The 16,110-nt window shown below is 35.9% G+C and overlaps 1 protein-coding gene and 1 long non-coding RNA gene across 3 annotated transcripts in view; one reads left to right on the forward strand and one right to left on the reverse strand.

Annotated features, from left to right (window-relative positions):
• The window catches only part of LOC147658763 (uncharacterized), a 160,684-nt gene that overhangs the window by 107,070 nt on the left and 37,504 nt on the right, over window positions 1–16,110 (forward strand). Inside the window, exon 1 of one of the 2 annotated variants that reach the window (XR_015292108.1) lies at window positions 2,602–3,131. The exons of the other annotated variant lie outside the window; for it this stretch is intronic. This is a non-coding gene — a long non-coding RNA (uncharacterized LOC147658763). Of the gene's footprint in view, window positions 1–2,601; window positions 3,132–16,110 lie in introns of those variants that run through there. 2 annotated transcript variants of the gene reach the window in all.
• The window catches only part of LOC100870804 (semaphorin-1A-like), a 146,912-nt gene that overhangs the window by 38,084 nt on the left and 92,718 nt on the right, over window positions 1–16,110 (reverse strand). The window lies entirely within an intron of this gene.

The following is a 16,110-nucleotide window of genomic DNA, read 5'->3' on the forward strand; positions in this document are numbered from 1 at the left end:
CTCCTCTGCCTTAGAAACCTTATTATTATCATTGCTTAGACACGAGTCAGGGCACAGAAGCCAACATTCCCTGAAATGTATTAAATCAATCATGCCTCTGATATTAATCATCCTGGACCTCTTCACACACGCTTCCAACCTCTTTTCGAATCGATTTATCTTTCGTCTTGGAAGAAAATGATACGAATTCTCTGCAAACGAATATAATTATCGATCAAACTGGAACAAACGACGGAAGAGGAAAGACCTCTTTCCTTTCCTCAACCTTATTACCAAAATTGCAAATGTTGCAAAGCTTAAATCGGCGACAGTCGTAAGTAACTCTAACTCCAACACCTCGAATACCCCGCCGGATAAATCTCTGTCACCATAGTTATCCGTTACAACCTCCTCCTCCTCTCCAAAAATAGATATCCTACGGGAGCCGTATCCTCAGGATCCAACGAATCCGTGAGTGGATCGCGAAACAGGATATATATATATACACGTGATGGTGGAAAATCGGCGGAGAGGTTGGAAGAGGGAAAAAAAAAAAAAAAAAAGGAGGAAAAGACGCGACACCGAGGCGGGCTGTGCGCTCTCGTGAATGGCCTTAAGGGATATCGTGAGCGGAAGAAGGGCAGAGACAGTGGGGGATAGGGCGGTGGTTTCGAGGGGGCCTCGAGGAAGAGAAAGAAGGATGGCGAGGGAGCGGTGAATCATCGGGTCACGCGACCAACGCGAACCCCCTTTGCGTCGGTACCAACCGGTGCCATTCTCCCTTAACCTATCCTAACCTCGGCTTGGAGACAGAGACCGACCGCTCTTTTCCCCTCTTGCCCTTTGTCCTTTTGTTTTATTTTATTTTTTTTTTTTAAAGGTTTTTCCCGCTCCTCCGCCCCCGCTCTTCGTCAAACGGATTTCAACCCTCCCCACGAGTTTGGCTTCGACCCTTTTCGCTTTCAATGAGTCACAATGAGCCTTGTTTGTCGGTATAATTTTCTCCTACTTTAATTTTCTCCCGGCTTCTTTCCTCAAAATGGGTGTACGTAATTTGGCTTCCGGTTTCTTGTTGACGAAATCGCTGGTTGTACTTTTTCTTTTTTTGTTTTTTGAGCTTGCTGGACTCGAGTAATAATGGTCAGTTTTTTGATCCTGGTGTATTGATTAATGGGGATGATTGGATTAAGTTCTTTCGTGGGGATGGCGAGAAGTTTGAAATATTTCGGCTTCTTTTGTTCCTTGTTTTAACTTTAATTCAAAATTGAAGGCATTTTTTTAGTATAGATTTATCGATCTATTGAATGACTTTTTTCCCCTTTTTTATTTTAACTTAATTTCAATTATTTATTTTGGGACAGTTAATTTTTTATTATTTTCTAAAACGTATCTCGTTCAAATAACGGATTTCTATCACATCTCATTCGTGAAAATACGTTGACAAAATGAAACTATTGAAAGTTTGCCCGATATTTTAGTTGGCAAATTTAGAAAATTGGAAATTTGTATCGATTCGTCGGCTTGATATATATTTTTCAAAGAGGGAACGAATGACTCTATGAATATCCACGACCACGCACGATATTGGAAGATTGAAATAAACGCGATAAATAAATGTACACACATCGTTAAGACACGACGAGGACAATCTCACTTTTAATCGAATTCAACCAATCGAATTAGTAGACCTTTCACTCCAGGCTACTTTACCAATTAAGTTAACAGAGTCGTCGACGAATCCTTTCTCTCTGGACTTCGTGTGCAATTATATTAATTCTCACACCGTATCGTGTTTCGTTTCTCCCCTTTGCATCGATTTATGCGAAATTGTTCAGAACGTAGTTGTCTATCTTCATATACATCGATCGTCGCGAAAATATTTTATTAAGAATTTTAATGAAGATTGGAGAATAAAAATTCCATCCATCGTCGATTTAGCCAAAAGATATTAAAGAGTATTGAGAATTATAAAAAGTTATTTTAAATTGATGATACATATTATCGATTAAGGAATTCTTAATTTTTTTTTAATGCATTCGTTTTTTAAATTTTTATTTAAAAAAAAAATATATATCGACATAAATTTACAAAAATTGGAAAATGAAAAACGAAAGAGAAATTACGAAAAATCGAACGAAAGGAATTTTACAATATTATTTACAACGAGAAAAAATTCGAATCGATAAATTTTTATACTCAAATTGAAAAATTCCACGTTCTATTCTTCTTTAATCGAGATAATATTTTAATTTATACTCGATACTCGTCCACTTTCAACATCGGTTACTGCCATTTCCGTTTCATCATATTAACCAGCGAGGATATTTGCGAGTTCTCGAGATACGAATTTGTAAACTCAATCAGAAAATCAATCAGAACCAGCGAGCAAATAACATCAAACTTAGAGCAGTAAACCTTTCGATCGTTATAACGCCACTCCAACTGTTCAAACAGAAAAAGATTATTAGCGTATAAAATGCTAATATCGAATAATACAATAACTTTTGCTAACAATTACTTATTTACAAAAACTTAATTAAACAAGTAATAACTTTCGTACGATCTTCGATTTTTCTTTTTCTGTTTTTTTTTCCTTTTTTTTTTTTCGATCATCGATTCATCGAAACATCATGGCCGTTGTCACGTGGCGCGACAATTTCATTCAACTTCGCCGCGACATTGATATTTTATTCAATTCCCTCTCACTTTTTGCCTTCGAACGTCGTTGCAAGTCAGCTACACACATAACATACGCCGTGCCCAACATAATCCAGGTGAAATCGATACGATACACGTGTAAATGTACATAACGTGTTCGAACATAACCTATAACGAGCATAACGCTATATACACGAGTCGCGCTTTTTTACCGACAGGACGCTGTCATTCGCGACGATCGTCGACCCAGTCGATACGTGACCGTGTATAATAACCGGAAACCCGTTGATGGGCAGAACTAATTACTTTCATGTCCCGCGTGTGTAATCTCTCTGCGTTGTTTACCTGTACTACTGAACCTGTGCCGTGTAGTGTGTTGACTCTACGCCTTAGAGATAAGAAATGAAAAATCGCATGTAAATAGCCATTGTGCGCCGAGATCTACGTAACTACGTATACCATCGTCCGCGTCAATGCGCCGTATCCCCTACAAGGTAATTACGAATATATTAATTAGTGTTATTAACGGTATTGTCGAGGTGCAGTTATATAATCCATGCATTCTGCGCAGAGCCACGTTTTTGAGGGTCCTCGACCCTCTTTGTTGTTTCTCGTTTCGATTCGCGTGTTGTTCAGCGTGTTGGTTGGAACGGTGTGGTGGTGGTTGTCATTATCGAGGCATGTGGTAAGTGTTAGATGGGATTGTTGTCTGACGGAGGTGAGTGACCCGTGAGCAATGTGGATTGCGAGCAAGATTGAACTGTAATATGCGTCTACGTTTTAGAAACTGTATGTGTCCACCGATCCTCCATTATTTCGATCGATTCGTAAACGGAGCGAAACGGAAATAATTACCCCGGGGTGCGAACCGCTGAATATGCATCATCGTTGATCTCGTTCGTCTCTCTCTCTCTCTCTCTCTCTCCCTCTCCTTCAGGTTGACGCTCGAAGCGTTCCGTATAACGCGGTCGGATGGATTGAAAAAAATTTCTGCTTTATTTAGCTTTTCTGCACCGACACGACATAAACACGGATCTCAATTAAACCGGCCGGTGAATTATTTTTTCGCGCGGGGGAATATCGGCCGGGTTTTTTGTTCGAAACTCGTCCGCGTCACACGTCACGCGTCACGATTGAAAGCGGGGCTCCACGCTTCCGCGCGTTTCCTGTTTTTTCGGCTTAATTATTATTTTTAAAAACTCCATCGATCCGTGTATACGACGAGCCGTCCTCTAATGAAATACGGGGGGGGATCTCGATGTAAAAGCGCGAGATCGAATTTCTATTCTTCGATTGAGAATGAAAAAAGGGAGAGGGGGGTTAGAAATTTGGCAAAATCGACAAATTTTTTTTGATCGGAACTTTTGATTCGCGTGTTGAATCTTGATTTAATTAATTAATAGAATTAAAATTGAAATGGGGGTCGATAAACGAACGTCACGATAAAATACAAAACGAATTACAAATTACAGATTGAAACTGCGTGTTCCTGTTTTTAATAAGACATTATATCGATGTATACACGATAAAATGTATCGCGCTAATGCGTTAATGCATACGTTAATACAGTATTTTCGCGCTGAAAACATGCATAATTCAGTGAAGCAGCAATGTTAATTAACACGGTGTCTTTCAAAATGATCGATTTCTTTCATAAATGATTATTATTATACGATTACGATAAGAGCGAAATCTTTGAAATATCAATCAAGCGGATACCGGTTAAATTTAATATTTTTCGAGGGGGAGATCGTTTGATTTATTTTCACGCGAGGGAAATATATATTTCCATTTGGTGGGGGAGAGATGGAAGAATGGTGGCGAAGCGTGATGCGGAATCAGATATCCGCATTCGGGATTAAAGATGGCCTAACTTGGCAATTTATAACGTCACCGGTGGCGCTTTACACCGGATGTCGATTAAATTCCCCGATGGCAGAAGTTCAGGCGCGATTTCGCCCCGGACCAAATGACCGCGTTAATTTCGATCGAAGCTTGGACGCTGATAAATGCGCGATACATGTCGTTGAAAGCTTAATGAGATCTCTTTTTTTTTTTCTTTTTTTACCTATTTTTCTCAATCGCGTTTCGCAGGGAAAAAAGCTCTGGATTTTATTACTGGATAGATGAAATTGCAATTGTTGGTGCTCTTAAATTTTCTTTTTTTTTTTTTTTATAAAGAAATCACGAGCGAGAAAATTGGAATTATCGACAAAGTATACACGCGTGTTCTTATTTTTCTTACAGATAATATTAATTGATAATGTACGATGAAATTATTTTTTCTCTTGAGAATATTTATACAAGTATTCGTCTAAATTTAAACGTGTATAATTAATTCCTTCATCAGAGATGACCCCTATGGCGTCACCAGCAAGTCCAGTCACCGATGACCCTCATGGTGGCCGACGTGTCAAGGGGTTAACTATTGTAATACGGATCTAAAGGAGCATACATACGGTGGATTAACAAGACAACCATCGACCAGCCTTTGCGTGCCTTCCACGCAAACGCTATAAAAACTCAAACAATACTTATTTCAAATCTAAGAATTTCTATTATTGCAAATAATTTCCTAGATAACACCGATTATTGCAATTTTTTTTCCTCATCTCGAGTTTGAATATTCTATTTTCTAATAAGACTAATAAAAATAAATCTCTTTTGATAAATATTCCAAAACGATCCAAGACGACAAACAAAATTCTATTCTTTTAGAATTATCAAGTACACCAGATTATTATTTATCCCCCTCCGTCATCTTCATCGCGTGATTTCTTTCACTCCAACTGAAATATCGTCTTCGAATTCCAACCAACGATTCTGATTACCAGCTCCAAGGTGCAACCTTGCGCTTCTCTCTCTTTCTCGTTGAAACGAGACGGTTGAAATAAAGACAGAGAGGAAGAGAAAAGAGTCGTTCCTCGTTCACGAATCGCCTTGTTTTCCTCGTGTACGCTTAGTACACGGCTCCATATACACACACCGTGTGCAAACACGTATACACACCCTGCGCGCATTGTCCCGCATTCGAAGTCGAGTCAGGGCCCGCAACCAGTTCCCTCTCTCTCTCTCTCTCTTCCTCTCCTTTTTTCCTCCATCTCTTCCTCCCCTTTTGCACGACCGTCCGCCTCTCTGCGCCCGACACGCGGCCTACCTGTAAAAGCTGTCGAGATCTGGTTTACCTACGTGATTCGCGTTTCCCAACCGGCGGCGGTGTTTCCACCGTCGAAATTGGACCGTCCATTAAGCGGACGGTTTTTCTCGATGTTTCTTTTCTCTCTGTTTCCCTCTCTCACTCTTCTTGTTTGGCCACTCGTTTGGAGAGAGAAATTGATCGAGAGATCGATGATCATTATGCTTTTTGTCGGTGTAAATGGATTAAAGAAGGAGTTGCGTGCGTCTTCTCAGTTTGTAGTCTTCTTTCTTCGAGAGATTTGCCATTTTGTAGGCGATGTTGAAATAGCTTGAGGCATAGTTGACGGATAATTAATAAAATTCTCCTCTTTTTATCTTTTTTTTTTTTTTTGAAATTTTATTCGAAGGAATTAGTTCAAATTCTATGTGTAGCAGAAGTATATAATAATTGCCTTATCTAGGATAAAAATTTAAAGTATAAATTTCCCTCTCTCTCGCGGGATAAACTGCGAAAAGGTTAACCCCTATGGGAATTCGTATCTACGCTACTTCGTCACTGTCTCCCGAATTTTCTTCTTTTATTGTATTTTCCATTATTCTCCTCTCTTCTCCCTCGATTTTTTCCTTTTTCCATTGGACGGGAACAATTTAACAAAACAGTGAATGGAATAATTTCGAATCGTTTCCCTGGGCACATTATCGATCGATCAATCGAATCCACGCTTCGAATTACACAACTGTTGTAACACTCGTCCAGATATGCAATTGCAAAATAAATGATGCTCCTCTACACGAGTTCATTTTCGTGCCGGTCAAATTAATTGGTCGCGTATAATCGCCGCGGTTCCTGAATTTTCGCTGCCTCCCTCACCTTTCCCAACCAAAATATCCAATGTTTACGTAAAAGCGGGATCGAAAACGCATATAAATTCCAGATAATCCATCGATTTCACGTCGATCTCTCGACGGTTGTTAAGAGAAAGAATCTTAAGTGCAGTTGAATTAAAATTTTAAAGAAGATGATAATGACAATTTCGTTTAATTTTAACGAGGGTTAAAATTAATGCGTGAATAATTGAGAGAATTTTCGGAAGTAAATATTGTTTGGAGTTAAGGAGGATGGAATGAATGGCAATTTTTACTTAATTTTTGAACGATTGGTTTTAATTCGAAGGAGGGAATAAGTTAAAATTGATAGAAGGAAATTGAAATAATTTCCAAAAGTAAACAGCATTGGAAGATGCCCGTTCCATTTAACGTCTAAATTACGGGCAAACGGCATTCACGCTTGATTCTCACGCTATGAATAAAATATTTATTTTCCGTTTAAAATGCGATAAACGTTAAGAATAACCGTGTTCCACTTTTCGTTATTCTTTCGAATAATAGAACTGAAAATAAACTCGAGTTTGTTATTTTACGTTACGTTAGTATGATTCCACTGTATCCTGAATAATAAAAATCTTAAAAATTTGAAACTATTTTATTTTAGAATTAGAAGAATATTTTATTATTTTCAAAATTTGACGCGGAAATCGAAGAAATATATCTCTATTTCCAAAAATCCATTCCTCCCAATTCTTGTTTTAACCCTTTTGAATTCACAAATGGATATTAAAGTAATTGAAAAAAGGAAAGGATGGTTCGAATTTTCTTTCCTTCTAATTCTCTTTCAAATATAACATTGGTACTTTCACAATTGGCCAATTGATAGGAAAAAATGTATTTAAATCTCTCCAAGAGCTTCATTTTAATTGCACGTATTTTTATGAAATATTTTCGAGGCTGAAACTTTGTTTACAAGCTTATATTGAAAATTCTACGATACTTCCAAGTACGCTATAATTATTATTTATCTTAAAATTATAACGAAACGAGGGAAAAATTTAACGAAATTAAATGAAATTAAATAAAATTAAATGAAATTAGTATCGATTATTTTAACATATTTTTCGAACATCTTATTGCGAGTGAATTTTAATTAAATTCAAGATTATCAAGAATATGTAAACACATGTATACGAAATAAAATTGATAAACACACGTACGAAGTTTCGTACGAAGTAAAAAATTGGACGAATAAACGTTTTATTTGAAACAAGTCGGAGAAGAATGTTAAAATTTACGTTGTTCGAAAGAGGAAATGTCAGAGAACGTCAAAAAACGTGAGATTGTTAACGAATTATTTTACCGTAGCTTGGAAAGAATGGTCGCTGGTTGAACGAGGAGAAGAAGTGAAAAAAACATCAATTATTTCAACTTAATTAATATTCCTTAAAATAATTAGCGCCTCTAAAAACAAGTTAAACAAGTTTCCTTCGACTTGAAATAACGTCTCAAAATATCTCTGGCCTTTGGTTAAACAATTATAAAACGATATTTTCTTCTTTCTTTTTTTTTTTTTTTTCAAACACCGTAATTTCATTCAATAGGAACATTTTCACCCAACAACCGAGCCACTCATAAAATGATTAATTTCACTTCCCGGCAAATTTTTAATTTCAATGCAAAACGCCTCGACTTCCCCCTCGACAAACTTTTCGCATCTACATAATTTTTCGAAAAAATGATTAATCCAGATCGCGTTGATAAGATCCCCGGATGGTAAAATATTCGTGTATCGAATCTTCGAACAAAGTTTTCTTCCAGGATTTTCATTTCGTTCCCTCCCAAACCACCTCGGATATCGAAAGTTTGAAATAATCCTCTCTCTCTGTCAGGTCGAGACAGAAGGCTTTAAATAAAACCTCGAAATCGTCATCGTCCACGTTGCACAATTTCCCTACCGACATCTTAAAACTTCCATTTCCAGTTATTAGCCGTTTTCGCTCGCCGATCCGTGCCACCTGCGACCATTTCGAATGAACGTCGCATTAATGGAACGTTATAAAAACCGGGCCGACGATTTAAAAGCTACAAGAACGGACCCGTTTCCTTCTTCGCAAAACCTTTCCACGGCGAGGGAATAAAATAAATAGAAATAAAAGGGGGAAGGGAGAAAAGCAAGCAAGCCTTTTTTCTCCTTTTTACACATCCAACACGTCAAAAGAACGCGTCCAAAATTTTCCAAAATGTATACAGTTTCCGAGATGATTCGTCGATTCCTTTGATTCAAGGAAAATAAAATTTAATCCAAGATCAAATACACGTGTAATGAGATATTAAAAATTTTCGAAATTATTCATACAAATTTCTTGCAAGTTCGAAAAATGGAGGCAGGGATACAACGCTTCGACGAAGCAGTGAAAACACATTCGAGAAAGAGAGAGGGAGATCGAGTTTCGCAATCGCGAACCGGTTACGTTAATCCCACAATCTCGTTCGACACGGTTCGCCAGCCGAGCTGTGGAAACAGCGATGACTGCTAGGCGACGATTCATCTCCTCTCGCATCATCAATGACTTCGTGGCCTTCGAGTATTTCTTCGAGTGGCTCGTGACGTTCGAATGAGGCAATCTGTCGCGGATCGCGATTAGAAACGTGCCTTAGAGACGGTTGTAATGGGGCTTGGAGTTAAGTGGAAGTGATCGGTTGCATATATCCTACCGCTTTGATTGAAGGAGGTGGTGGATTGGTCGAGGGATTGGAACGATTGGTTTTCCTTTTTTCCATCGTACGATGATTTCATAAAACGGGATAAATAAAATTTAAAGAGTTACAAAAGTTTGATTTATCCAAATTTTGCGCTCGTTGTATCATATTTATAAAAGTCGTTCGATAGAAATATACATTTCTACGATTAATCATCCATTATCAAAATTTCAAAGCGTCGAAATTCCTCGTATCGATCACTCCTTCCATGCAATTCACGTCATTTCCTCTATCTTCCATACGTCTTCCATACCCTTTTTTTTTTGCGATAAACACACGTACCCGCTCTGCTTTTTCCACCCCTCTCACACGCTGCCTCGAGAGAGAATCATCTGGAGCGGACCTTGACGATACACCGAAAGAAAGAAAGAAAAAAGGGGAGGGGAAAAAAAGGGGAAAACGACGAAGAACGCGACAGAACGATGAGGCAACGATGACGAATCGAGGACGGGTGCAACCGACACCGAATCGGTTTTTTCCCCAGGTGACAAATGTTCGCCATGCTCGAGAAGAGCGGCCCATCGTTAACGCGAGATAGTTGCCGGCGGATTTTCTTTCTTCACCGTGTGCCTCGATCATATTCGACACGCTGAAAGGAGGCGTCATTAGTGGTTGGCTGGGTGTTTCCTCGCCTTCGAAACGAGCCCGTGTACGATGTATAGATGTTATTAGGTTGATCGATGTCACGGGGGTTCTTTTTTTAAGGGGAGGCGATATCAATTTCACTCGGAGCAAATAAGGGGCTAATGTCGCGCCTTTCTCGAAATGGTAATAGCGTGTAATGATATTGGAGGGAACGTGGATAGATCGATATGAGTGTTCTAATATTAAAATTCGGTGTATTGTGTCATTGTGTAAATTTCGATGTATTAAAGTTTCGGGTATTTCATTTTTTTTCGATACTTCTTAAAAATGGACCAATAAAAATGTGTCGAATAAATAATGTTGCGATGAAAATTAAGTGTACAAGGAAATAGGTATGGACGATTTTAAATTTTTTAATTGATTATTCGATTTTCTTTCCAATTTTGTAAATCGAAGATACTCTAACTTTTAATACTCTCTTGTTGTTGCTTTTTATTATTAATACTCGATCTTGAATCGATTTTTAAAATATAATATATTTTATACGAGTTAATAAGAGTTTGAATATTGAAAATATTTTTATGAATTGTTTAACAAAATGTAATCACACGAAATAATATGTTAGGGAATAAAATAAAATTATTATTTTAAATTAATATTTTATGCGAAATATATATCGCCTCGCTTTTGTATTTTAATAATAAAACGGTGAAGATTTAATGGAAACTTATATGGGATATCATGTTTACGGCTTTGCATATACCTTTAAAAATAAAATAGGAAATAAGTAATGGATTCTTTTGTGAATATTGAATTGGAAAATATGTAATGGGTATCTTTATGAATTTTAAATCGATAATTGTATATCGTATTCCTATTACGAAATGAAATATAATACGTATAAATATTTAGCGATCAATCTTTGAAAAAATGTTATTATTTTTATTTTGAGAGAAAATCTCAAAATCAATGCTATAATAACATTTATTCGAGATATTGCATAAAATTAATATTCTCTTTATTTCTTACGTGTTTAATATTTTTATTTTACGATAAATTAAAAAGCAAATAATCTCTTTACGTTTATTACAACATTATTATAAATGGACAAAATATTGATTATCAATAGGAATAGAAAGGGCATAATTAAAGAAGATTTTGTCGAATGATATATCATTGTATCGTAGCTTGATAAATTGAATTTAAACGGATTATCTTGAAATGTAATATTGCATTTTTTAAACACAATTTTCTCTTCTCTTATATCTGATAAAACGTATGATTTTCAAGCTGCGAATACAAAAAAGATATAAATTGTATTATGTTATGCTTCGATATTTAAATTCTATTTTTAAACATTGTTATTAATCTTTGTTTAATAATGGAATATAAAATTGCCAAAATATTTTTTTTATCGAGAAAATATTTATCGATTTTTTTATATAATACTAATAATATTATATTATAAACGATAAATTATTTAAATTAATTGGATCGTGATATAAATTTTCATTTTACATCGATGCAAGTTTTAAAATTGATTAATAATTCGTAAAAGAAAATGCATAAAAGATAAAAGTGATATCTTACAGAGGAAAAAGAAAAGTTGTTCGAAGGTAAATCTATCTAAGGGAAAATTTAAAAACTCTAACAAGTATGAAACTCGATAAAACAAATCTCGGGATAGAAAAATATATATTCATAAATAAAAATGAAAGAGTATCATATCGAAGCTGAAAACTTATCCTTTATCTATAAGCAATATTTTATAAAATGACGAATCTTCAAACTAACACTTGTTACGAAATAAAACAAGTTGCAAACTTTTTTAAATTCATCAACCGTGCTACGACCGTACTACGACCATACTTCACTCATTTTCAACTTACTTAATCATATTCTCCTTAAAAACTTTCACAGTTTTGAGAAAAAAAAAAACGTAAATTCGTATATTTTTTTAATATCACATACAAATTTTTTTTCCATATAAACTTTTTAATTTCAACGAAATACAAATTAAATTGCGATTCGCGACGGCATTAATTTCGAGCAATAATTTTTTTAAAAAAATTAAAAAAAAAAAAGAATCAAAGAATTAATAGAACAAGCCAAAATTCTCGGTTTATTATTACGAGCGTACGTAGAGCGGAATGTCGATACGAATCGCGGCACGAAACGCGCGAAGGAGATAACAATATCGGTCGTCATTGATATTCAAAATCATCGATTCAACGCAGTCGCTCTCCGGACACGGAGCGAAGCGCACGTGTTTTTCGTTACTCCTCGAAAGAATATTATATTATTTCGATAAATTAATTAGTTTCGCGCAAATAGTTATAAATTATTCGATTGTTTACAACTATGTACAAGCAAAAATTAATTAATCGTATAATTATTGTAAAAATTGTAAGTAAAGATACGTTGATGAGGGAAACAGTGTGCATCATTGAGGTCACAAGTGCAATATTTTACTTCAAGATTGCATACGATAATTAATTATTAAAACAGTTGTATCCCGATAATCACAAATTTACAATATCCTCTTCCAGAATGAAAAATTCTTCTCGATATAAATTATAAATAAAACAAATCCATAATCCATTTTCTTTTCTTACATTTTTTTTTCTTACATTTTTTACTATTGTTACAATAAATATTATATTACATATAATAAAAATTATAAGTGAAGATAGTCTCCTACAAAATAAAAAATTTCTCGATATGAATTATTATAAACAAACAATTCCATATAACATTCTTTTTTCTTTTTTTTACATTTTTTTTTATATAATATTATGTTATGAATATTATATATATATATTATTACTTATAATTAAAATTTTCATACACAATTTCTTTTTCAAAAGACAGAGACAAAGAGAGAGAGAGAGAGAGAGAGAGAGAGAGAGAGAGAGAGAGAGAGAGAGAGAGAGAGAGAGTAGGCAGAGAATAGATCTAACCCGCAAAGGCATTCAGGCTTGATAAATGGCGATGCGATCGACACCTCGCGAGAAGAGCACACAGTTATTATATTTGGATCGTATATATATATGGCGGATATCACGATGAGGACCTCATTTCCGTCCACTTGGAATCATAACGTCGCGATATATTATCGAGAATGATATATGGAAGGGGTATTTTTCGTATCAAGCATCCTATTCGTAATTAAAGCCTTTCTCCTCACCATCCATTCGATTCGTGTTGAACGAGGACGTTGACATTGATACGCTTTTTGAAATCGAGATTTTTATTTTTTTTGGAGAACCACTCGAGAGATAATCCTCTTTGTAATTATGATATTTTAACAGATTTTGCTGCGTGGGTTGTGTGAAGAAAGGCGTTATCGTTCGAAGAATTGTTACGATAAGAGAAACGCAGTGAAATTTTTCTTTAATTTTTGCGGAGAAAAATGGAAGGGAATAAAAATGGTTTGGTATTTTCAGACGAGTGAAATTTCTCTATCGATCTAATAATTAGGGAGTGGTGAGCTCTTTTTACGCGCGGAGGAATGTGTGTAAGAAATGGGACAGGGAAAGTTATTGCTGGGAGAAAAGTTGGTCGGACTGACTTCTCGGGCAGGAACATCAATCTGGATTTACTTATAGTAGATACTGCTGGATAGGTTTTTATATTGGAAAGGAATGTAGATCTCGAGATGAAGTTTTTTTGCGTTATCGTAAGGAATAATGACTATATCTATTAGAAAGTTTCTAATTCTTGTTGCGTAAACAAGAAAGATATGCGGATAACATTTTATTAAATATTTTCACAAAATTCTTAATATAGAAATAGAACGGAAAAATCCGTACATCTTTCTATAGACGTTAAAGAAAACATCGATTCGTAATAGGAACGCAGTTAGGAATGACTCGAAATAGAAGAAAGATTATATTTAAAAATCAATTCAAACGATTTGGCCGATCGTTGATTTTCATACAAAATTCATATTGGGAAGAAGATCGAAATAACATTTCCCCCTCTATTTCTAGTTCGAAAATATCGATAACGCGGTTCCTATACGTACTTGCTATAATATAAAACGTCTTTGCTAAAATCACTGAAAATTCCACGTCAATCTCACAAATCTCAGTCAATTCGGTATAACCGGCATTCGCGGTCATTTTCTCAATTGCGTGTCAATTTGCCTTCGACACAGATTCCCATAAATAGAAACCTGACTACACGATATCCAGGCTGAAATAATTCTCTTCTTCAATTGTTCGATCCCCCACCGACTTCTAAAATTCTTCATTGAAATTAATATTTTCGTTTTTCAGATAAATGTATTATCGAGATCGTTGAAATTATTCGAAAAGATTTGACGTCGTTCCTTCCATTCCTATTTCTTTCGCGGTGAATATTATTCAACCATCTCTTGATCAATTTCGAAATAATGGCGATTCGAAGACGCCATAAAGGTATCACGCTGTTATCACGAAAGTATCGGAAAGTAATCGAAAAAAGATGCTGGTCTGGAAATAAGATTAAAAAGTTTCGAGTCGTGGACACATCTTCGTGCGCGCGATAAAACTCGAGGAATTCGAAAGCAGTTCGAAATTTTTATGGGATATTTCTGTCCATTGTGAACGTACAGTGAATGTAGATCAGGATCGTTTCGTGGCATTGTGAAATTATGAATCATTAATTATTTCGTATCTCTTGTTGTTTGATCTCATCGTTAATTGCGAGACAATGACTCATGTTCGATCGTTCCTTTATTGATTCGCGTATTGCATAAAAAATATTCGCTTAAATGCATCGTTTAATTCGTGCAAATATCGCACAATGTTTCCAATGCTCTGTGCAAAGAAAGATATTTTCTCGTTATAAAGGAGAGAATTATTTCAAAGATACACGTGGGTGTAGCAAAAGAAATCCGTGTCGTATGGTTATTTAAGAATTCGATGTAAAGAGTCGTTGTAAAAATTAGTTACAACCGAATATATTAAGCGACCATCAAGACTTTATTAATCCTCGTGGTATCCACCAGGTACCACTTGTCTATGTGGAATATATTAGCGCGAAGTCGATTACGAAAACGGCACTTTAACTTAAGTGGAAAATGTTCGTTCAATGTTCATCCTTCTGATTCGTGAGGGGGGGGTGCAATTCTCAGGGAATGATCCGGGAAGTGGTGGGTTATTGCTCGAAAGATGGACTGGTTGGTAACATGTGGAAAAATTGTACGATTATTATGCACGAGGTTTTTTCTTTTCTTTTTTTTTTTTTATTAAAAATTTAATTTTTAACGAGATATCGAAAACTTGTTGTGCCTCGTTAAATTTTTTCGATCGAGAATAATTTCGAATTGGCGCCACGCCGTGTATATTTAATTAAGATCGCTGTCATTTATATTTCATCGAAATTCGGATTTGATTTCGAAATTAATGCGAATGCGTATAATCGTTTTTCGAATTTGCTTCTTTCGTGCCTCAAACAACAAACATCGTAAACCTTTTATATTTACACCTCAAATCCTAAAATGTGCCACCCTGTTTTTCTCCTCCCATAACAAAAGATTTCTACTCAGAGAACGCTACAAAAGTATCGATTAGATATCTCGTTTAATAAACGAACAATTTTCGAGAATTCATCTTCGTTGTCTCTATCGTTCGAACGATCGATCGTGAAAAATATAATTTTTTCAATAATTTTTAACGAATTCGTATTTTTCGTAAAAAAGGCCATCCCCAATTCTTCGAGGTATATCTCATTATATGCTTTTATACAACGTGACGCGTAAACCCTTCACACCGATCAGGAGCCCGCTAACACACGATAACCTCGGCCCAAGTGTCCCCTCAATTATGGAAATTGTTTTTACTCGAGCGGAAAACGCTTGTGGTTACGAGCGGCCGTTAGATGAACAGCTCCATATCGTTGAACACCGCGTCCAGAAGAGGAGAGGAGAAAAAGAAGGAGAAAGAAGGAGGGCAGAAAAAAAGGAGAGAGAGAGAGAGAGAGAGAGAGAGAGAGAGAAAGGGAAAGTGCGTAACGTGTGTTACATTTCTTCTTTAATGGGCCCTGTATCGTTCGATTGTACGGCAAATCGTCGGTCTGATTAACTGTTGAACAGAACAGGTGATCGTGAAAACCATCCTGCCGGCCGCGAAAAACACGGCCTTTGAGTCGTTTTATCGTGAGGGCGAGAGGGGA

The sequence above is a fragment of the Apis florea genome, unplaced genomic scaffold (assembly GCF_048593485.1).
Source record: "Apis florea isolate Af1SG1 unplaced genomic scaffold, ASM4859348v1 contig_1645_pilon, whole genome shotgun sequence".
NCBI lineage: Eukaryota > Metazoa > Arthropoda > Insecta > Hymenoptera > Apidae > Apis > Apis florea.